The 23,197-nt window shown below is 39.7% G+C and overlaps 2 protein-coding genes across 4 annotated transcripts in view; both read left to right on the top strand.

Moving 5' to 3' along the window:
• Positions 1-23,197, top strand: part of ccdc186 (coiled-coil domain-containing protein 186) — a 1,196,038-nt gene that overhangs the window by 160,091 nt on the left and 1,012,750 nt on the right. The gene's annotated exons all lie outside the window — the stretch shown is intronic.
• The window catches only part of LOC112220381 (contactin-4-like), a 118,280-nt gene continuing 112,878 nt past the window's right edge, over positions 17,796-23,197 (top strand). For both annotated transcript variants that reach the window (XM_024382256.2, XM_024382264.2), the window contains exon 1: positions 17,796-18,007. The gene's annotated coding sequence lies outside the window, so the exon portion shown is untranslated. The remainder of the gene's footprint in view (positions 18,008-23,197) is intronic.

The following is a 23,197-nucleotide window of genomic DNA, read 5'->3' as shown; positions in this document are numbered from 1 at the left end:
CGCACCCCCTCCAGGGACGGCATGAGAGAGCCCCAGTAAGCCAGTGACCCAGCCCCTGTAATAGGGTTAGAGGCAGAGAATCCCAGTGGAAAGAGGGGAACCGGCCAGGCAGAGACAGCAAGGGCGGTTCGTTGCTCCAGAGCCTTTCCGTTCACCTTCCCACTCCTGGGCCAGACTACACTCAATCATATGACCCACTGAAGAGATGAGTCTTCAGTAAAGACTTGAAGGTTGAGACCGAGTTTGCGTCTCTGACATGGGTAGGCAGACCGTTCCATAAAAATGGAGCTCTATAGGAGAAAGCCCTGCCTCCAGCTGTTTGCTTAGAAATTCTAGGGACAATTAGGAGGCCTGCGTCTTGTGACCGTAGCGTACGTGTAGGTATGTACGGCAGGACCAAATCAGAGAGATAGGTAGGAGCAAGCATGTAATGCTTTGTAGGTTAGCAGTAAAACCTTGAAATCAGCCCTTGCTTTGACAGGAAGCCAGTGTAGAGAGGCTAGCACTGGAGTAATATGATCAAATTTTTTGGTTCTAGTCAGGATTCTAGCAGCCGTATTTAGCACTAACTGAAGTTTATTTAGTGCTTTATCCGGGTAGCCGGAAAATAGAGCATTGCAGTAGTCTAACCTAGAAGTGACAAAAGCATGGATTAATTTTTCTGCATCATTTTTGGACAGAAAGTTTCTGATTTTTGCAATGTTACGTAGATGGAAAAAAGATGTCCTTGAAATGGTCTTGATATGTTCTTCAAAAGAGAGGGCAGGGTGCAGGGTTCAGACCCAGAGCCTGAGCTTAATGATGAGCTTAGAGGGTACTATGGTGTTGAAGGCTGAGCTGTAGTCAATGAACAGACAGGATAGGGATGGTGATTGCGTCATTCGTGGATCTATTGGGGCAGTATGCAAATTGCATTGGGTCTAGGGTGTCAGGTAAGGTGGAGGTGATATGATCCTTAACTAGCCTGTGAGTGCTATGGGGCGATAGTAATTTAGTTCAATTACCTTCGCTTTCTTGGGTACAGGAACAATGGTTGACATCTTAAAGCAAGTGGGAACAGACTGCTATATGGAGAGATTGACCAGCCAGCTGGTCTACGCCTACTCTGAGGGCGTGGCTTGGGATGTCGTCTGGGCCGGCAGCCTTGTGAGGGTTAACACGCTTCAATGTCTTACTCATGTTGGCCACGGAGAACGAGAGCTCACAGTCCTCGGGTGTGGCCTGTGTCGGCGGCACTGTGTTATCCTCAAAGTGGACGAAGAAGGTGTTTATGTCTTTGTCCGTGATATGGCTGGTTTTCCCTTTATACACCGTGGTTGTCTGGAGTCCCAAACCCCTTGAGTTGTGACTTCACTTTGTCTATGTACTGACACTTTGCTCTACGCATGGCTCTCCAGGAGGTGCTGTGGTCAATCCAATGCATCACTGGGGGTACGCTGCCTGACCTCCAGAATAAGAAATTTGTGAAGTGGTTGAAAAACAAGTTTTAATGACTCCAACGTAAGTGTATGTGAACTTCCGACTTCAACTGTACTCTGGATAGTTAATTGTACTCGTTCTGTAATTTGCTCACTCCTTGTTTAAAATATTTGTGCATTCGTATTGTATTTACAAGACATTCTACTGCACTGTTTGGAGCTAGTAACATAAGTATTTCACTGCTGTAACACCTGCAAATCTGTGAATGCGAATAATTAACTTTGATTTGACATACATCGTGGCTTATTTAGCCTTAGCAGTGAATGTTTCTTGTAGGGTTCAATACATGTAATCACTACGATGAAAAGGCCAAGTTATTTTCTGAAAATAAATACTTTTAGCATATCTAAAGAGGATATCGACATTATTTCATTGATGACGTGCTATTAAAGGCCTTAAACTATAGGAAGCAGGTTACATCAAGACAACCACTACTTTCTTTGCCAAAGTTAAGCAATAGTCAAAGCCAATGTGGAGCTCACCTGAAGGCAAACAAATGGCTTAAATATGCTGCCATCAATCAATATGCCACTCCTCATTAGGTTTATTCTGGATATATCCTGAAACAAGCTCAACCTCTGGTCTTTCTAATTATGCTTGTAGGTGCTGTTATCAGGCGGCTGCCGAGTGAATAATTGATTCAGGTAAATTGGGCCGCTGTAACTTGAAAATCCTGCTGGTCTCTCTCTCACAGACCTTCTATATCTGACTGAAAGTCTATTTTTTGCTCCATATACATTTTTCATATGAAGCCATTTGTCCTTGGGGAACAAATGTCATCTCAAGACTGGATACACATTGCCTTGACCATCAGAGTTCTCACCTAGCTGTCCCCATAGCTTTCACCTTACAGTTCCTGGAAACTGTACCGTTGAGACAAAAACTTTAAACTTCTCTAACTTACTGCATAGTGACACATGCATGCTGCTGCTAGGTAATCAATTGTCTTTGTAATGATCTTATGAACGTTTACTACACTTAAGCACAGTTGAAGTCAGAAGTTTACATACACCTTAGCCAAATACATTTAAACTCAGTTTCACAATTCCTGACATTTAATCCTAGTAAAAATGTCTTAGATCGGTTAGGATCACCACTTTATTTTAAGAATGTGAAATGTCAGAATAATACTAGAGAGAATGATTTATTTCAGCTTTTATTTCTTTCATCACATTCCCAGTGGGTCAGAAGTTTACATACACTCAATCAGTATTTGGTAGCATTGTCTTTAAATTGATTAACTTGGGTCAAACGTTTTGAGTAGCCTTCCACAAGCTTCCCACAATAAGTTGGGTGAATTTTGGCCCATTCCTCCTGACAGCTGGTGTAACTGAGTCAGGTTTGTAGGCCTCCTTGCGTGCACTCTGTTTTTCATTTCTTTCTTTCATTTAATTTCTTCTATAGGATTGAGGTCAGGGCTTTGTGATGGCCACTCCAATACCTTAACTCTGTTGTCCTTAAGCCATTTTGCCACAACTTTAGAAGTATGCTTGAGGTCATTGCCCATTTAGAAGACCCATTTGCGACCAAGCTTTAACTTCCTGACTGATGTCTTGAGATGTTGCTTCAATATATCCACATAATTTTGTTTCCTCATGATGCCATCTATTTTGTGAAGTGCACCAGTCCCTCATGTAGCAAAGCACCCACACAACATGATAATGCCACCCCCATGCTTCACGGTTGGGAGGGTATTCTTTGGCTTGCAAGCCTCCCCCTTTTTCCTCCAAACATAATGATGGTCATTATGGCCGAACAATTATATTTTTGTTTCATCAGACCAGAGGACGTTTCTCCAACAAGTACAATCTTTGTCCCCATGTGCAGTTTCAAACCGTAGTCTGGCCTTTTTATGACGGTTTTGGAGCAGCTTCTTCCCTGTTGAGCGGCCTTTCAGGTTACTTTGATATAGGACTTGTTTTACTGTGGATATAGATACTTTTGCACGTGTTTCCTCCAGCATCTTCACAAGGTCCTTTGCTGTGGTTCTGGGAACGATAAGCACTTTTCGTAATTAAGTAAGTTCATCTCTAGAAGACAGAATGCGTCTCCTTCCTGAGCGGTATGACGGCTGCGTGGTCCCATGGTGTTTATAATTGAGTAATATTGTTATACAGATGAACGTGGTACCTTCAGGCGTTTGGAAATTGCTCCCAAGGATGAACCAGACTTATAGAGGTCTACACTTTTTTTCTGAGGTCTTGGCTGATTTCTTTTGATTTTCCCATGATGTCAAACAAAAAGGCACTGAGTTTAAAGGTAGGCCTTGAAATACATCCACAGGTACACCTCCAATTGACTCAAATGATGTCAATTAGCATATCAGAAGCTTCTAAAGCCATGACATCATTTTCTGGAATTTTCCAAGCTGTTTAAAGGCACAGTCAACTTAGTGTATGTAAACTTCTGACCCGCTGGAATTGTGATACAGTGAATTATAAGTGAAATAATCTTCCTGTAAACAATTGTTAGACAAAATTACTTGTGTCATGCACAAAGTAGATGTCCTAATCGACTTGCCAAAACTATAGTTTGTTAACAAGAAATTTGTGTAAAGGTTGAAAAACTAGTTTTAATGACTCTAACCTAATTGTATGTACATTTCCGACTTTAGACATCAACCAAACCACCAAACCACCTCCACTACACTTGACCCCACATTGACCTCTTTCTCTCCGCTTCAACCCCAGCAGCTGATAGACATGAACTGTGTGATACGGTGTCTTAGCACCAATGTGATAAACCAGATATTGAACATTGGTCAAACCTTTGCCAAACCAAATGTGCTACATGAGCAGGCACTACCGTTTAAACTGAGAGTTCTTTTCAGCCACTCAAACTGAGGATCTTTCCAGATGGCCATGCCCCTTAGGAGTCTGCCTCTACTCAATAATGAAGAGAGTTAGCTCGTATTCCCTTGACTCAGTGTTGGGATAATTTCAGGCTGAGCATCGGTCTTCCCCCTCTGTCATGCTGGGAGTTCTGGCTGTGTTGAAAGATAATGAAAAAAGCAGGATTGGAACCTGGCAATTTGAATGGGGACGCCCTTTCTATTTATTCTATTTCTATGTGTCTACCTCTTTTCTCTTTCTCCACCCACGTTTCATCACAGGATCAGACGAGGGAAGTGAGCCGCCTCGGCCTCTCAAATGCATGCCACAGATCTGTTGACACGGAAACCCAATTGTGCCTCCAGGATACAAATCAAGTGCACCATGGGGAATGATTATGGTTCATTTAAAGCATGTCTGCTTATTGCTGCCTGTGTACCATTTTTTGGTGTGTAGAGTGGAAACAATGTTTAATTCATTCAACATCCATTATTTCCAAATGCCCTTCCTTTTTTAGATGTGTCTGGTGTCCTTTAACTCAACCCCCAATGTGAGTAATTCTTATGCAAATGTTGGTAGCTACTAGCTACTTGATGAAGTCAACATTACACGACAACTCATATCAGCATTTCAAATGAATCCGGTGGGATAGTAGGTTGACCATGTTACAGTTACAATGTATTGTTATATATGAATGTGTTCATTTGTGTTGTTGTTTTCTATGTCTAAGATGATGTATATTCCTGCTACACAGGAGACCATCAACCACCACTATGGTCAAACCAGAATGGCTTTAACCCATTAGCCTAACTACTCACTTTCAAGGAAACTTTACCACTGTCAATGACTTACAGACAGAACCTGTTATCCATGCATCATTACCCACACAGGAATTATAACTTTAATGGAGCTGAAGGTGGACTTTGTTATCTTCTCATTTCAAGCTTGAGTGTGGCTCTCCGTAAAAGAGTGGGGGGCAGGCACGAAGCAAACTCTGATGAAATCAACCTCGTCCAGTGATCCCTATCTGGCCAGGGACCAACGCCTCCTGGAGACTCAGGGGTGGTGAGAGCACAACACTAGACACTCTTAGCAGGATAGCATTTCATGAAAAATGATGCATCATTTATCACTTTTAAAACTAGAGCACACACGGCACATTCTCCAAAAGGTGAGGACCTGAAATTATGTCTCAGTTGACATTGGCTCGCTCAGGTCAGTATTCAGATGATGCTGAAATAGCCATGTCAATTAAAATCAGTATATGTAGAACATTTTACATAAAAACTATTCAGAAATGTGAACTTGGTTATGATCTACAGCAATGTATTCTAAAACTGGGGTATGTGTACCCACAGGGGTATGCACAATGCCGTCGAGGGTACGCAAAATAAAAATGTAATACACATTTTTTTTAAATGTTTAAAAAAAACAGATTTTTTTTTTTAAATCTTCACCTTTTCAAACAGTCCATTTATATTTTCCAACAGGGCTATACACTTGGGTGAGTTTTTTTTCTCGCCTGAGTATCCTCGTTTCACTTCCTAAAATAAAATAAAACCATCTAGTGTTCAGAGAAATAACAACACAATGTCAAATACAGGTAGCCTAGTCAAATAATTAACATCCAATCACATTAACGTATGTAGCCAAACGTAACTGCTGTTCATTCTATTTTCTCGAAAATGGATAATTGGTTAAAAATAAGTAAGGCCCGTATCCATAGAGACACATATCAGCTCCTACCAGCAGTACTACACCTGCACCTGTCGACAACACAAGTTGTTCTGCTTCCACGAGCACATCCAAAGCTATCATCAGTAATTCTAAATTTGTTGTTAGCTCAGCTAGCATGGACACTGACAGTTGTGAATCTGATGCAGCCGAAGAGCTACTGCCCCCTTACCCGGGAAAGCACCGAACAACAGTCAGGGACGTTGGACCATCGAAGAGGCGCAAATATGATGAGAACTACATTAATTTGGGGTTCACTTATATTTGGAGTTGTGCCTTTCCTCAGCCACAGTGTGTAAAAGTACTATGTCACAATTCAATGAAACATTCACTCTTGCACGGACATTTAGAAACCAAAACATGCCAATTTGAAAAATAAGCAAGCCATGGAAGTTTTTTGAGCGAGAATTAAGATGACTTTCGAGTATTAAGAAAAAATTGAGGCTATGATTAAGAAGTTGGAGCTCTTCTCTGTCTGCATTAACAAGGAAAACACACAGGTCTTTCCATCATTGCATATTTTTTTTGTGTGCAAATGAACTCAATGTCAAATGTGATATAGCAATGCACCTGAGGGAGATGGGTGCGCAACTATGCAGGTACTTTCCCGAAACAGATGACACAAACAACTGGATTCGTTATCCCTTTCATGCCCTTTCTCCAGTCCTCTTCCCGATACCTGAACAAGAGAGCCTCATCGAAATTGTAACAAGCAGTTCTGTGAAAATTGAATTTAATCAGAAGGCACTGCCAGATTTCTGGATTGGGCTGCACTCAGAATATCCTGCCTTGGCAAATCGCGCTGTTAAAACACTGATGCCCTTTGCAACCGCGTACCTATGTGAGAGTGGATTCTTGGGCCCTCACTAGCATGAAACTAAATAAAGGCACAGACTGTGTTTGGAAAAGGATTTAAGACTGAGACTCTCCAGTACAACCCAACATTGCAGAGTTATATCCATGCAGTGTTGTTAAGTTATTGTTGTCATTCTAAAAGAAAATAAAGGACTTCAATTAGACAAATTAAGCACAATATAAAAAATGCACAATGCAGTAAATGTATCGTAACTATGGGAACACAGATACTACATGATGGGAACACAGATACTACTGTACATAACGGGAACATACATAGATACTGCACATAATGGTAACACGGATACTACATAATGGGAACATGGATACTACTGTACATAATGGGAACACAGGTACTGCATAATGGGAACATGGATACAACTGTACATAAGTAACACAGATACTACATAATGGGAACACAGATACTACATAATGGGAACATGGATACTACTGTACATAATGGGAACACAGATACTACTGTTCATATTGGGAACACAGATACTTCATAATGGGAACACTGATGCAGCATAATGGGAACACAGATACTGCATAATGGGAACACAGATACTACATAATGGGAGCACAGATGCAGCATAATGGGAACACAGATACTACATAATGGGAACACAGATACTACATAATGGGAGCACAGATACTACATAATGGGAACACAGATACTACATAATGGGAGCACAGATGCAGCATAATGGGAACACAGATATTACATAATGGGAACACAGATACTACATAATGGGAGCACAGATGCAGCATAATGGGAACACAGATACTGCATAATGGGAACACAGATACTACATAATGGGAACACAGATGCAGCATAATGGGAACACAGATATTACATATTGGGAACACAGATACTATGGTAACTTTGTTGGCATCTGCTATTTTGGTTTCCAGCATGGTAGTTTCCAGCATATACTTTACATAGCAGAGGCAATGGGAATGATGCGTAAAGTGTTTAGTTCCTCACTGTCGAAAGCCCAGCGCATCATTGTGTTGATGAGAAGCTGTGGCTGTGTACGCCTAAGAGATATGTTCTTTGATAGCCACAGCTTGGATGCACTTCTCAGGGTATAAACAGCAATTCATCATCTCAACTATGTGCATGCAAAACAATTGCTCTTTTTATTCTGAAATACTTTCAGTAATTTCAGACAATATATTTAGAGAGCTCTGAGGCACGGTTCCGCCACAATATTCTAGGAGCTCTGAGTATTTGGAAATTAGGTCTTGGCGCTTGACTTACAAAATACTTTTCTATTTGGATTTGAGTGTAATTACTGTAAGGAACAGACACCGTTTCCTACTCACATGCCATCATTGAACTGAGATCTCATGCAGAGACAACCAAATAGAAACAATAACGGCAGCATGAACTATAGACTTATTTTGTTCTTAGAAGCCAGTTTTCAATAAACAAAAACGACCCATTTATCATCTTCAACCCAGAGTTTTTATATGTGGGTAACTGATGCCAGAGCTGACCAGTCCAGCTGAAAGGGTGATGCTCGGTCACAAGGTTTTCTGGGAGGTCAGGAGGAAAACTGGGACAAGAACCAGATTTGAATAGTTCTCAGATGATGCCTCGCTCCCTAAAGAGACAATTAGAGGGAAAAAACTAGAGTGGTTTCAGAGCAGAAAGAATGTTTCCCAAACATAATAACACACCACTAATGGTGTTACAAAAGAAGCCCTGGCAAACCACATTTACACTCTTTCTTTTTTCAATCATGTGAAATCATCAACAGCCATTACAGTAAGAGAAACTGAAGCAAATGTACACGAGTAGGAGTAATCAAACCTCGTTAAGCAGACTTCAGGGTTCGTATAGCTGTTTAGGTATTGGTTATAACTAAGATTATCTCACATAGTTTGTAAAATTTGACTGATGAGGTGGCAGAGATAGAGCAGCTGTGTGTGAAAGAGAGGCAGATCAGTGTATCTGTGTGAGTGAGGCTCAGTCTCCATGGGTTTTATCTGCCTGAGACTGGTCCTTCTCTGGTCCCTTGTGAAGCAATTTGTTGAGGCAGCTCATAAATTACACAGCTAGTCCATGGTGTCATTTATTAGAAACAAGTTCAGGTCCTGATTTAAAGGTCTGAATATAAAAAGAATCTCTCTGATTTGTCTTTTTCCACTGAACAGTGACTGTATTCGCAGGAGTGTAGATTTGCCATTAATCATTATTCACAGCCATCGAAAACAGATCAACTTTGAGTGGCGTTTGAAAAGGGTTTACCTCTTAAGAAGGGAGAATACGGTCCAGTAAAAGTGCATAATCTTCAAAATAACTTGGAAAAATAAGAAACTACGAGGGGAAGATTCATATTAAAAGGGACATAACAAATGTCCCTTTTAAAATAGCTGATCAACCTTAAGATCAGTTAGAATTTATGTTGATTCTATCTGATGATACAATTTGCCATTTTTACATTGAATATTATGCTTGAAATTAAAAGGACCATTTTTCTATAATATGTTCCAATGTTCTATAAGTAGAACATTGGAATGTAAGCTTATAAATTGCATATTGGTGGTTTCATCTGACTCAAGAGGAAATAAATATCAGCTTAATAGTGGTCATGGGGCTTGTGGCTTAGTTGCATAAAACGACTTCCTCTTTCGGTAGGCTTAATTATTCATATTGTAGTTGTGTTTTCAATCTACTGTTCTCTATGTCACCAAATAGGTTAATTAAGGTCATGTTGCCAATGAGCTGAGCCAGCCATGTTGGGGACATGCAAGGTGACAACAATGAGCTGAACCAGCCCTGATGAGGACATGCAAGTTGATGACAATGAGCTGAACCAGCCATGATGAGGACATGCAGGTTGATGACAATGAGCTGAACCAGCCATGATGAGGACATGCAGGTTGATGACAATGAGCTGAACCAGCCATGATGAGGACATGCAAGTTGATGACAATGAACTGAACCAGCCATGATGAGGACATGCAAGTTGATGACAATGAACTGAACCAGCCATGATGAGGACATGCAAGTTGATGACAATGAGCTGAACCAGCCATGATGAGGACATGCAAGTTGATGACAATGAGCTGAACCAGCCATGATGAGGACATGCAAGTTGATGACAATGAACTGAACCAGCCATGATGAGGACATGCAGGTTGATGACAATGAGCTGAACCAGCCATGATGAGGACATGCAAGGTGACGACAGCAATTTTTATGAGTTGTGAATCACATGCAGCTGGTGGCACCTTAATTGGGGAGGATAGGCTCAGAGTAATGGCTGGAATGGAATAAATGTAATGGTGTCCAACCATGTGTTGGATGCCATTCCATTTACTCCATTCCAGCCATTATTATAAGCAGTCCTCCCCTCAGCAGCCTCCTGTGTTGTGAATGTGTTGAAAGCCCGAAATGATCACAGGAGACATGAAGGTCATTCTCTTTGGCAGGTTTGTAAGATATTGCCCTTTCAGGTACACAAGATTAATATCATTACTGAGAGCAATTTTTAAATCTCTCAGCAGGTTGTCAGGTCAACATCCAGTTTTGGTTGACATTTAGGTTGTCTATGAAGATGGAATTCAACATGAAATAACCAAACTTTGGTATGTTATAAACCTCTTGCAAATTCAACCTACTGGTCATTTTGAAGTAATGGGATGACATTGATGAAGTAAAAAAAAAAAAAAAGAGGAAACCAATTTTTGCCCGGAAGGTAGCCAGTTGCCACAGGACAACACAATACCGCAATGAGGACTCTAATTGATTGTATTAAATAATTATGAATTAATAATGATGCCTTGCCCTCAATTTCTGAGAATCCTTCTTTACATTATTGGAAATGTGTCAAAGTGAGGAGAATAAATGCATATTATCTGTAATACCCTTCTAGCTTCTTGATATGATGTATTAGTCACACAAAAATCTGTGAGTTCTTCTCTTTTTATCATTGATGACTAAGACATGCTTTTAAAAATCCCAAGCATCCTCAGGGAAAATGTGTGTGTGTGCGCGTGTGCGTGTGCCTGTATGCATGTGTGTGTGTGTGTGTGTGTTTGTGTGTTGACGTTACAGGTTTTGGTTTTTCCATTTATGTTTTGAGGTTGGACTTTTAGCATGTATAGCACGTTAGAACGTAAAACGGTCAAATAATCTTACTAGAAAATATTCATATTCATGAAATCACAAGTGAAATATAGCGAAACACAGCTTACCCTTTTGTTAATCACCCTGTCGTCTCAGATTTTGAAATGATGCTTTACAGCGATAGCAAGACAAGCGTTTGTGTAAGTTTATCGATAGCCTAGCATAGCATTATGTCCAGCTAGCAGCAGGAAGCTTGGTCACGAAAATCAGAAAAGCAATCAAATTAACCGTTTACCTTTGATGATCTTCGGATGTTTTCACTGACGAGACTTCCAGTTAGACAGCAAATGTTCCTTTTGTTCCATAAAGATTATTTGTATACCCAAAATACCTCCCTTTGTTTGTCACATTATGTTCAGAAATCCACCGGAAATAGCGGTCACGACAACGCCGGGAAAAAAAATCCAAATTCTATCCATAATATCGACAGAAACATGGCAAACCTTTTTAATAATCAACCCTCAAGGTGTTTTTCAAATATCTATTCGATAATATATCAACTGGGACAGTTGGCTTTTCAGTAGGACCGGGAGGAAAAATGGCTACCGCCCTCTTTTACGCAAGAATCACTCTGAGAGCCATCAGCTGGCCACTTACGCAATGTGTTCATTTACGCTCATTCTTCAACATAAAGGCGTGAAACTACGTCTAAAGGCTGTAGACACCCTAGGGAAGATGTAGAAAAAGGAATCTGGTTGATATCCCTTTCAATGGGCAATAGGGATGCATAGAAAGACGGGTTTCAAAATAAGGGTCACTTCCTGATTGGATTTTTCTCAGGATTTCGCCTGCAATATCAGTTCTGTTATACTCACAGACAATATTTTTACAGTTTTGGAAACTTTAGAGTGTTTTCTATCCTAAGCTGTCAATTATATGCATATTCTAGCATCTGGTCCTGAGAAATAGGCAGTTTACTTTGGGAACGTTATTTTTCCAAAAATAAAAATAGTGCCCCCTAGCTTCAAGTGGTTTACAGCAAAAACATGAACATATCTTTCGGCTCTGGTGAAGAAAACAATCAGTATTGGAGAATGACACTTTTTCAGTTGTTATATATAGAACTTTTGGGACCATTGGAACCATCTAATATTACAGAGCTATTCAACCCTTGTCCAGGTTGTTCAATATCAGGAAGTTCATAATATACTTTGTGTCCCTCTGGATTTTTGCAATAATTACATGAAATGAATACCTTAATTATCTAAACTCTTCTGTTAACTTCTGTAAACTCTTCTGATAACTGTGGTCATGTAGTTTATATTCCTGCACATTTTCTCCCAATGATGAAACTGAGATCTACCCTTGCCACATCCTTTCTATTCTGGTCAGTGGGTTTTCACTAGGGAGCTGGGAGTATTGATATGCTAACAGGATGACACAAGAGATACCTTCAAGGGGACTTCTTTTTACTTGAATGCCCCAGAGTTACTATCCATTATGTTAACGACTTCACTGTATTTTCATACTACCTTATTTGTAAAGGACCTTGGGCAGAAATCAGATGGTAACCCATTGCTTGTTATTGTAAGATTGGAGGAAAGAGCAAGAGGATGATTTAGTATGAGTCAAATGTCTTGGGATTTTGTTAAGGGTTTCTATCTCTACCTCAATAAGAAGATAATTGCATTAACAAGTGAAACACTTTCAAATGTGAACTGAGGAAGTGTCACTAATAGGCTAGTTGGCAAGATAGTATGGAACAGCTGGCTCTCATTGTGTGTCTGTTAGAATAGATGTTGTCTGGTGCCAACACCCACATCTAGATGTGTGAAGGTTAGTGTATTTTCTGTAGAGAAGCTACTTATCCATCATTTATGACATTCCTAGGAGTGTGTAAACTTTCAAAAGTATTTCCATAGCATTTTTATGTGTTCTGTATAGTTATGTACTTGAACATGTATAAATTGACCAATTCAGCACATTTGGGCAGACTTCATACAACATTTTGAACAGTACTGCAATGGTTCATTGGATCAGTCTAAAACGTTGCACATACACTGCTGCCATCTAGTGGCCAAAATCCAAAGTGTGCCTAGCCTCCAAAGTGATATAATGGCCTTTCTCTTGCATTTCAAAGCCAATTTTTTTTAAACGCATGTTTTTTCTTTGTATTATCTTTTCTAGATCTAATGTCTTATTCTCCTACATTAATTTCACATTTCCACAAACTTCAAAGTGTTTCCTTTCAAATGGTATCAAGAATATGCATATCCTTGCATAGCTACAGGCAGCTAGATTTGGGTATGTCATTTTAGGTGAAAATTGAAAGAAAATCCAATCCCTTAACCTATATTTAACAAGGCAAATCACTTAGCAAATTCCTACAGTAACTCAGTTGCCAGAGAGAAAGGAAACCGCTCAGAGATTTCACCATGAAGCAAATGGTGACAGTTAAAGAGTTTAATAACTTTTCATGTTCAAAATTGTGCACTCTCCTCAAACAATAGCATGGTATTCTTTCAATAGCTACTGTAAATTGGACAGTGCAGTTAGATTAACAAGAGTTTAAGCTTTCTGACAATATCAGATATGTCTATGTCCTGGGAAATTTCCTTGTTACTTCCAAACTCATGCTATTCCCATTAGCCGACGTTAGCTCAACCGTCCCGTGGAAGGGACACCAATCTCAAAGAAGTTTTGAGGCTGTGATAGGAGAAAACTGAGGATGGATCAACAACATTGAAGTTACTCCACAATACTAACCTAAATTACAGAGTGAAAAAAAGGACATCTGTACAGAATAAAAAATAATCCAAAACATGAATCTTGTTTGCAACAAGGCACTAAAGTAATACTGCAAAAGAAAAACGTTTTGTTGAGAATACAAAGTGTTATGTTTGGGGCAAATCCAATGCAACACATTACTGAGTACCACTCTCCATATTATAAGCATTGTGGTGGCTGCATCATGTTAAGGGTATGCTTGTAATCGGTAATGACTAGGGATGAAAAGAAACTGAATGGAGCTAAGCACAGTCAAAAATCTAGAGGAAAGCCTATTTTCAGTCTGCTTTTCACCAAACACTGGGAGATGAATTCACCTTTCAGCAGGACAATAACAGAAAACACTAAATCTACACTGGAGTTGCATACCAAGAAGGCAAGGAATGTTCCTGAGTGGCTGAGTTACAGTTTTGACTTAAATCTGCTTGAAAATCTATGGCAAGACCAGAAAATGGTTGTATAGCAATGATCAAAAACCAATTTGACAGAGCGTGAAGAATTCTGAAAAGAATAATAGGCAAATGTGGCACAATCCAGGTGTGAAAAGCTCTTAGAGACTTACAGTATCCAGAAAGACTCACCGTTGTAAACGCTGCCAAAGATTATTCTAACATGTATTGACTCAGGGGATTGAATATTTACAAGATATACTGTATTAGTGTTTTATTTTTATACACATATATATATATATATATATATATATATATATATATTTATTTTTTACAAATTGTTCACTTTGACATTATTTTGTAGATTGTTCCAGAGAGAGCCAGAGTTCTTCACCCCTTGACTCATGGTGTGGGGGATGGGTAGTGGGGTGAGCTGCTTGAGAGTTCTTTGAGATGGTGAAGTCACCAGCAAGGGACTTCCTAACACAGGCTTCAGTATTGTTACAGATAGAGAATTGTCCAATGCGGGTCTGTGGAGAACTCTACTCGGGGGGCTTCAGGGATGTGACTGTGGATTTCATCCCCAGGTCAAATAAAACTTACAGACTAAAACAACATGCATTCTATTTTCTAATTTACTGTAATTAGATACCATAATCTAATGTTGTCTCTGTACCCCCCCTCTATAATTAGAAGCAGCTCTCTACCAATGGACCTGCTGGGCCAGCACCGACAGCTCTGCAAGCACCTGCATCTGTGGCTGATGTTCCGACTCCTCAATTGAACTTGCATTGAAATTTTGTCAAACTATTTTTCCTCAACTACTATGGCTCTGTTGCCATGATAGAACACTGATTCAGATAATATTTTTGATAGGTGACATGGTTTCCTCCTCTGTTCATTGTGACCAATAGGGTTTTCTCTCTTTTGCAATTCAATAAACAAAGGTTTTAGGGGCTCTTGTGTCTGCAGCAAGACCAGACCTTAACTTGGCAAGGAAGCCTGCTTAGGTAAATAAAATACTAGCTAACCTGTCAAAAGCTTGGTTTGTAATAATCTGTTTTTATAACAATATAACCTTCAATAATGTTAATGCAACTACACATTTTTTACAGACTCAAGATGCCTGTATCCCAACCAAGTTGTCTACAGCCTCTGTGAGTTCTCCCACCCATGCTATGGCCCCTGTGAGTGCCCCAATCTCTGCACCACCATTTTACCTACAGCACTACATCATGCACTGTTGTTTCTTTTGATTTTCCAATGATGTCAAGCAAAGAGGCACTGAGTTTGAAGGTAGGCCTTGAAATACATTCACAGGTACACCTCCAATTGACTCAAATTATGTCAATTAGCCTATCAGGAGTTTCTAAAGCCATGACATCCTTTTCTGGAATTTCCCAAGATGTTTAAAGGCACAGTCAACTTAGTGTATGTAAACTTCTGACCCACTGGGATTGTGATACAGTGAATTATAAGTGAAATAATCTGTGTGCAAACAGTTGTTGGAAAAATTACTTGTGTCGTGCACAAAGTTGATATCCTAACCGACTTGCCAAAACTATAGTTTGTTAACAAGAAATGTGTGGAGTGGTTGAACAATTTGTTTTAATGACTCCAACCTAAGTTCTGACTTCAACTGTATAAATTACCAGTCAAAAGTTTGGACACCTACTCATTTAAGGGTTTTACTTTATTTTTTACTATTTTCTACATTGTAGAATGAGTGAAGACAAACGATGAAATAACACATATGGAATCATGTAGTAACCAGAAAAGTGTTAAACAAATCAAAATATATTTTAGATTATTCAAAGTAGCCACACTTTGCATTGACAGCTTTGCACACTCTTGGCATTCTCTCAACCAGCTTCATGAGGAATGCTTTTCCAACAGTGTTGAAGGAGTTCCCACATACGCTGAGCACTTGTTGGCTGCTTTTAATTCACTCTGTGGTCCAACTCATCCCAAACCATCTCAATTGAGTTAAGATTGGGTCAGGTCATTTGATGTAGCACTCAATCACTCTCCTTATCCAAATAGCCCATACACAGCCTGGAGGTGTGTTTGGTCAATGTCTTGTTTAAAAAAATGATAGTCCCACTAAGCGCAAACCAGATAGGATGGCGTATCGCTGCAGAATGCTGTGGTAGACATGCTGGTTAAGTGTGCCTTGAATTCTAAATAAATCACTGACAGTGTCACCAGCAAAGCACCATCACACCTCCTCCTCCATGCTTCACGATGGGAACCACACATGCGGAGATCATACATTCACCTACTCTGCGTCTCAGAAAGACAGTGACTGGAACCAAAAATCTCAAATTTGGACTCATCAGACTCAACTACTCTTGAAGAAACTTTCAAAGTAATGATTGACTGTCATTTCTCTTTGCTTGTGTGAGCTGTTCTTGCCATAATATGGACTTGGTCTTTTACCAAATAGGGCTATCTTCTGTATACCACCCCTACCTTGTCACGACACAACTGATTGGCTCAAACGCATTATGAACGAAAGAAATTCCACAAATGAACCTTCAAGGCACACCTGTTAATTGAAATGTATTCCAGGTGACTACCTCATGAAGCTGGTTGAGAGAATGCCAAGAGTGTGCAAAGCTGTCATCAAGGCAAAGGGTGGCTACTTTGAAGAATCTAAAATCAAAAATATATTTGAACTTGTTTAACACTTTTTTTGGTTACTACATGATTCCATAGCTGTGTTCGAATACCCATACTATATACTGCATATTTAATTTATCAAATAAAATTGTATTGGTCACATACACATGGTTAGCAGATGTTAATGCGAATGTAGCAAAATGCTTGTGCTTCTAGTTCCGACAGTGCAGTAATATCTAACAAGTAATCTAACAATTTCCCAACAACTACTTAATACACACAAATCCAAAGAGGAGAACACAGAGACAACATTAGAGTATGGTATGTAATTATTACATACTATATACTATTGGTTAGTTTTAGTATACTATAAACGAACAATATGCTTTCAGTTGAGCGTACTAGCTCTTCGCCTGTCTACTGGATGCTGATGCTTTTGCTCCCACTACAGTCCAACCTGCTTCCTCCAGTGCCAAATCTATTGTTACCAGTACCTGCCTGGTAATGTCTAACACCGACAACCGTAATTTTCATGCTAATGAAGACCTTTAAAGTAGCCTACCTACTTATTATGTTACTGTAAAGTAATGATTTACACTTTGAGCAGACAGATGTTTTTGCACTTGATTAGTCCTGAAGTAAAGTAGCTTTATGTTTTGACTCTTTGTGGCCTGTCCAATATTCTCCTATGTGTTGCACAATTGTTCACTTGGAAATAAGAAACAACTACTGTATGGTTACAGAAAAGGTGCAGATTAGAATATTGCTGATCGATACATCTTGCTGGAAGGCAAATAGGTGTAGGCCTACTATATCCTACTGTAGTTTAGTCATTCAGTATATAAATAATGGCAACAATTGATTTATCCCAAATCCTGAAGGATTACACCTCAAATAGATTGGTATAGTCTAATTCACCTGCATGTTCAATAGTCTGGTCTTGAGATAAATAGGCTAGTCATAACCTACTATACATGAGAACAACCATATTTAATACATATGGTGATTTGTGCGGGGGAGGGGTCTATGGTGTGGCGTTTTTGTGCTGCCAAAATCTACACTGGGAGAAACAGTTTGGACATCAAGCGGTTCTGTATCAAAAGCGATTTGAGATTCCTGTGTTCCGGACGTCTTCACAGTCCTCTTGGTTTTGAAGAACCTCTCCGTTTGCCTGCGAATATCAAGTTCATACCCGCCTGCAGCAACCTGCCCTGTCTTCTCTGTTGAAGGTAAGGTTCCATGAAAGTTATTGTGCCACGTAGTCTACTGTGTGTTAAATATATGAATGGGGAATGTTTATTCGGTGGCGAATACGTTCAGTCCACTTATAATTTGACTAAACGCATAGCAGCAGGTATAACTAGTAGGCTACCTAGTTGAACCACAGCTGGTTGATTTGCGCATTTTCACAAAATCCTTAGATTTCCAGTGTTTTGAACACCAGTCAATGCTTTCTCTCCCGGTTACATGAATATCAAGTTCATACTCAGTCTGTGGCGATATTTCGTGCGATTCATTTTAATCTACACTTAAGTAAATTATTTGGAATTGCATTTCAAAGCACATTTTCGCTAGACTACATTCAAAAGGGAAGGCTATTCTTTGTAGTTTTGTCATTGCACTATATAGCAAGCAATAACGCTTTCTAATGGATCTTCTCCCTCATACCTTCACATTTTGTGCACTAATGCTTTACGAAGCTCTTGTTGGACGACGCAGCAAACGACATAGGTTTTTGTTTTAACTTACATCACAGAACAGGTAGGTAGCCTAGTTGCCTGGCCTAGTTAAATAAATGTAAAAAATAACATTTAAAAAAAGGTTGGATCACGTTCTGAATTTCACCCAGCCTTTTAACATATTTCGTATTCTCTTTCTGGGCTCTCATTAGTTGTTTAGGTGTAGCCTAATTGCTGAAAAAGTATGTATTTTTTTACATATCCATAGAAGTGCACTCTTTCCCACTAAAGTCCCTGTCTCTGAAGTTCTGTATTTGTGCCTAGCCAAACTAGAATAGTGTGCAGAAAAATACTATTCTGGCTTTGCATACAGGCTGTTTGGGCAACGTATCCAGGTTACCGTGCATACACACCTGCAGTAGGCTAATATAATACGTGATGGGAGCCAAATGAATGCTAACCAGTGTATTGCCCCCACAATGTGTTTGTTTTAAATGGAATTGGAAGACATAATTTTTGCAATAATTTTCAGATTTTCAAAAAGGAATTTGCTGCTACACGGTCCTAAAAGCAGGATATAAAAAAACATCTGTTTGAAACAAGCACACCAGTGCTTGCGCTGTCTGTGGTGCTGATTTGAGCTCATGTCTCTCTCCCTCTCTCTCTCTCTCTCTCTCTCTCTCTCTCTCTCTCTCTCTCTCTCTCTCTCTCTCTCTCTCTCTCTCTCTCTCTCTCTGTGTGTGTGTTTGTGTGTGTGTGTACGCGACAGGCAGTGTTCGTGTATGCCTGTTATGGACATGTATTGCCTTAAACTTGGACTTTGGACAACAGAACAATTCTTATTAACTAGACCCAAGTCTGCAGTCATAATTTATAGGAAAGCTATGGAATCCTACCTTCTGAAATCATTATCTTGAAGTTCAAACTTTACACGAAGGTAAAGCATAATGTATAATTAGCTGTTTTCTTTCAAATGTACCTCAATAGATTTATTCCATGATCACTTTCTTCTGTCACTTAGTTTGTCGAAACGATGATTAATATACCACTTTGTGGGTTAATTTCTCAAGCAGTGACTTAATAAAACTGCCACGTCTCTGCAGCTCTGTCGATTAGCCTCAGGGGGGCCATCTAGAGAATACATATGGGCCGTTGGGCTCCCTCAGTTTCTCATGCCCACCTGACAGACTGGCAGTGGCTCACTACAGCCTGACTATTCAGCCTGCTCTCACCGAATTGCAACAGATGTCAAATCACTCCATCTCCCACCATCCATAGGAAATGAATTAGAACATTAAAATAAGTGATCCATTTGGTCATTGTTCTGGAGAAGAGAATATTGGCCTGGCTGCTTCTCGTTGACAAATGTATGCATATTATAGACAAATGATCAGCATGGCAATATGAAGTGCTGCACTGACAGACAGCGTCAATTGTTACACTGACCAATAGACATCCTCAATTGCTGCACTGACCGACAGACAGCCTCAATGTATTTAATATACATGCATACTTATGAGGTGTAATTGTTGGTGTATAACTATCTCACCAATGCTACTGTCACTGACTTGAGTAGACATAGAAGTTCTATGAGGTATCATGCATTGTACACATGTTCCCCGTGTTGTTATATGAAGTTGCATGTCCGTGAACTCAGTGCAGGCCAGGGCAGGTAGCTAGCTGAGGCCTAATCTTCACTGAGGTGATAGAGGGAGATAACAGTGATAGATGGAGCGGGTGGTGGGTTTAACATCCTGAGCTCAGTGTTGTCTGCTGGGGTCAGGCCTGTGATATCATAGTGCCAGTTCAGCCAGCTACATTCTCCCTCTGCCTGGCATCTTGGTCATGTTAATAGCTGCCATTGTGTGTATGAGCCAGGCTGGTTCTGTATTCACGGCCTCAGATGCCGTCTGTCAGTCCTTCACACCCTTCAAGTGAAATGCTTCCCTGGCCATCCGCCAGCCAGCAGCAGGATGTTATTGTGATGTGAAGGGGCTACATTCTCAGTGATGTCTTCAGGTAGTGCAATTTTTGGAAAGTTCCACACTAGAAAATACAGAGAAAGCGAGCAATGGTGTATTCCAGAGTTTTTCTTTATTTTTACTATTTTCTACATTGTATAATAATAGTGAAGATAAACTATGAAAAAACACATATGGAATCATGTAGTAAAAACAAATCAAAATACATTTTTTAAATATTTGAGATTCTTCAAAGTAGCCACCCTTTGCCTTGATGACAGCTTGGCATTTGCCTTGCACAATCTTGGCATTCTCTCAACCAGCTTCATGAGGTAGTCACCTGGAATCCATTTCAATTAACAGATGTGCCTTGTTAAGTTAATTTGTGGAATTTATTTCCTTCTTAATGTGTTTGAGCCAATCAGTTGTGTTGTGACAAGGTAGGAGTGGTATACAGAAGGAAGCCCTATTTGGTAAAAGACCAAGTCCATATTATGGCAATAACAGCTCAAATAGGCAAAGAGGAATGACAGCCCATCATTACTTTAATACATGAAGGTCAGTCAATCCGGAATATTTCAAGAACTTAGAAAGTTTCAAGTGCAGTCGCAAAAACCACTATGATGAAACTGGATCTCATGAGGACCACTGTCACGGTTTTCTTCCTCCTCTTCCTCTGAAGAGGTGAAACAGGGATTGGACCAATACGCAGCGTGGTAAGTGTCCATGGTTTTAATAGGAAAACTCAAACATGAACACAACTACAAAACAAGAAACGTGAAAACCGAAAACAGTCCCAACTGGTGCATAAAACACAAAGACAGGAAACAATCACCCACAAAATACCCAAAGAATATGGCTGCCTAAATATGGTTCCCAATTAGAGACAGTAATTTATTTAGACTTCAAGCCACACTTAACCAGCATGGATACCACAGCATTCTGCAGCGATACGCCATCCCATCTGGTTTGTGCTTAGTGGGACGATAATTTGTTTTTCAACAGGACATTGACCCAAAACACACCTCCAAGCTTTGTAAGGGCTATTTGACCAATAAGGAGAGTGATGGAGTGCTGCATCAGATGACCTGGCCTCCACAATCACCCAACCTTTTCCGGATTGACTGACCTTCATGCGTTAAAGTAATGATGGACTGTTTGTCTTATCTTATTTGAGCTGTTCTTTTCATAATATGGACTTGGTATTTTACCAAATAGGGCTGTCTTCTGTATACCACCCTTAACTTATCACAACACAACTGATTGGCTCAAACGCATTCCACAAATTAACATTTAACATGGCACACCTGTTAATTGAAATGTATTCCAAGCTGGTTGAGTGAATGCTAAGATTGTGCAAAGCTGTCTGCAAGGCAAAGGGTGGCTACTTTGAAGAATCTCAAATGTAAAATATATTTTGATTTGTTTAACACCTTTTTGGTTACTACATGATTCCATATGTGTTATTTCATAGTTGTAATATCTCCACTATTATTCTACAATGTAGAAAATAGTAAAAAATAAAGTAAAACCCTTGAATCAGCAGGTGTGTCCAAACTTTTGACTGGTACTGTACATGTTTTGAAAACATTTTCTTGAAATAAGCTTTGAATTTAATCTAAGTAATTTATGGCTTGTAAAAGTCATACCTAGGCTAAATTTAAGCTGTCTACAATCATAAGATCCAGTGAAACATTTTTTTATTGAAATTGTTTAATCAGATTTTTTTGCACTATGCACACATTTTTCAAGTCTGTCTATGAAAATGCTCTTTTTGTTAAAAAAAATGACCCAGAACCATGCACAATGCACATCCACTGATATTGACCAACTTCTTCCAGCAGGCATTATAGAAAATTAACACGTCTCCTAAACAATTTCTGAAGCACAATGTGCTATTGAGTAGCCAGTTAGTCTTTATGTTTGAAGTCTAGCCAACTTTAATTTATTTGCTTGCTAACAAGGTAGAACAGTTTAAGATAGCGATATCTGTTTTTTTGCAGGCTGCGTCTCAATTACCGTCCCTTCCGCATCTGCGGTGAAAGGTGGCAGAGCTAAAGCAGTGTTTGCAGACCATGAGACATCCCGGAAATCGGTCTTGTCACCAAAACGTCTGTTGTGTCACCAACACAACGGTGTTCTCTGATTTGCTATAGGACGTCCACAAGCCTCACAAGATTTCTGAAGTCGGTACAGCCTCTTCTACCAACTTATGTCGGTAACGTCTGAGTGGTTTGGCCTGGAAAATAATGTCCCGTCTGTGGAAAGCTGAGACTGTCACGGATATGATGGTGTTCTCCGTTTTGCTCTAGGACGCCGACAAGCCTCACAAGACTCATCTGAAGGTCCACGCTTCCAGTTTTAAAACTGAATGGAAGTGTATATATTGAGTTAGTTTAGTGTCTAAAGTAAGGGGATAAATAAGTGTAACAAAAAAAAAAATGTTTACTGATCTCATCTCTTTTAAAGAACACTCTCCCTTTAGATTATATTTGACTATCTGTTCCATGTAGTGAATTTTATTCAATGTGTTTCTATTGGCTAATAGCAGTAATGCCAAATTCAATGTTGAATCCAATCCATTATTATGATTATTATTATTTAATTTTTTCCCCCTTATTAAGGGGTCTTACAATTCCAAATCAATCAACAGCCTGATCAACTCTATGCAAAGGAGATGTGTGGCCCTGCATGAGGTAAATGATGGTCACACCAGATACTGACTGGTATTATGATCCACGCCCCTACCTTATTTTTCTAACGTATCTGTGACGAACAG

Source organism: Oncorhynchus tshawytscha, linkage group LG25 (genome assembly GCF_018296145.1).
Source record: "Oncorhynchus tshawytscha isolate Ot180627B linkage group LG25, Otsh_v2.0, whole genome shotgun sequence".
In the NCBI taxonomy this organism is placed as follows: Eukaryota; Metazoa; Chordata; class Actinopteri; order Salmoniformes; family Salmonidae; genus Oncorhynchus; species Oncorhynchus tshawytscha.
This window is presented reverse-complemented; position numbering and strand designations above follow the sequence as displayed.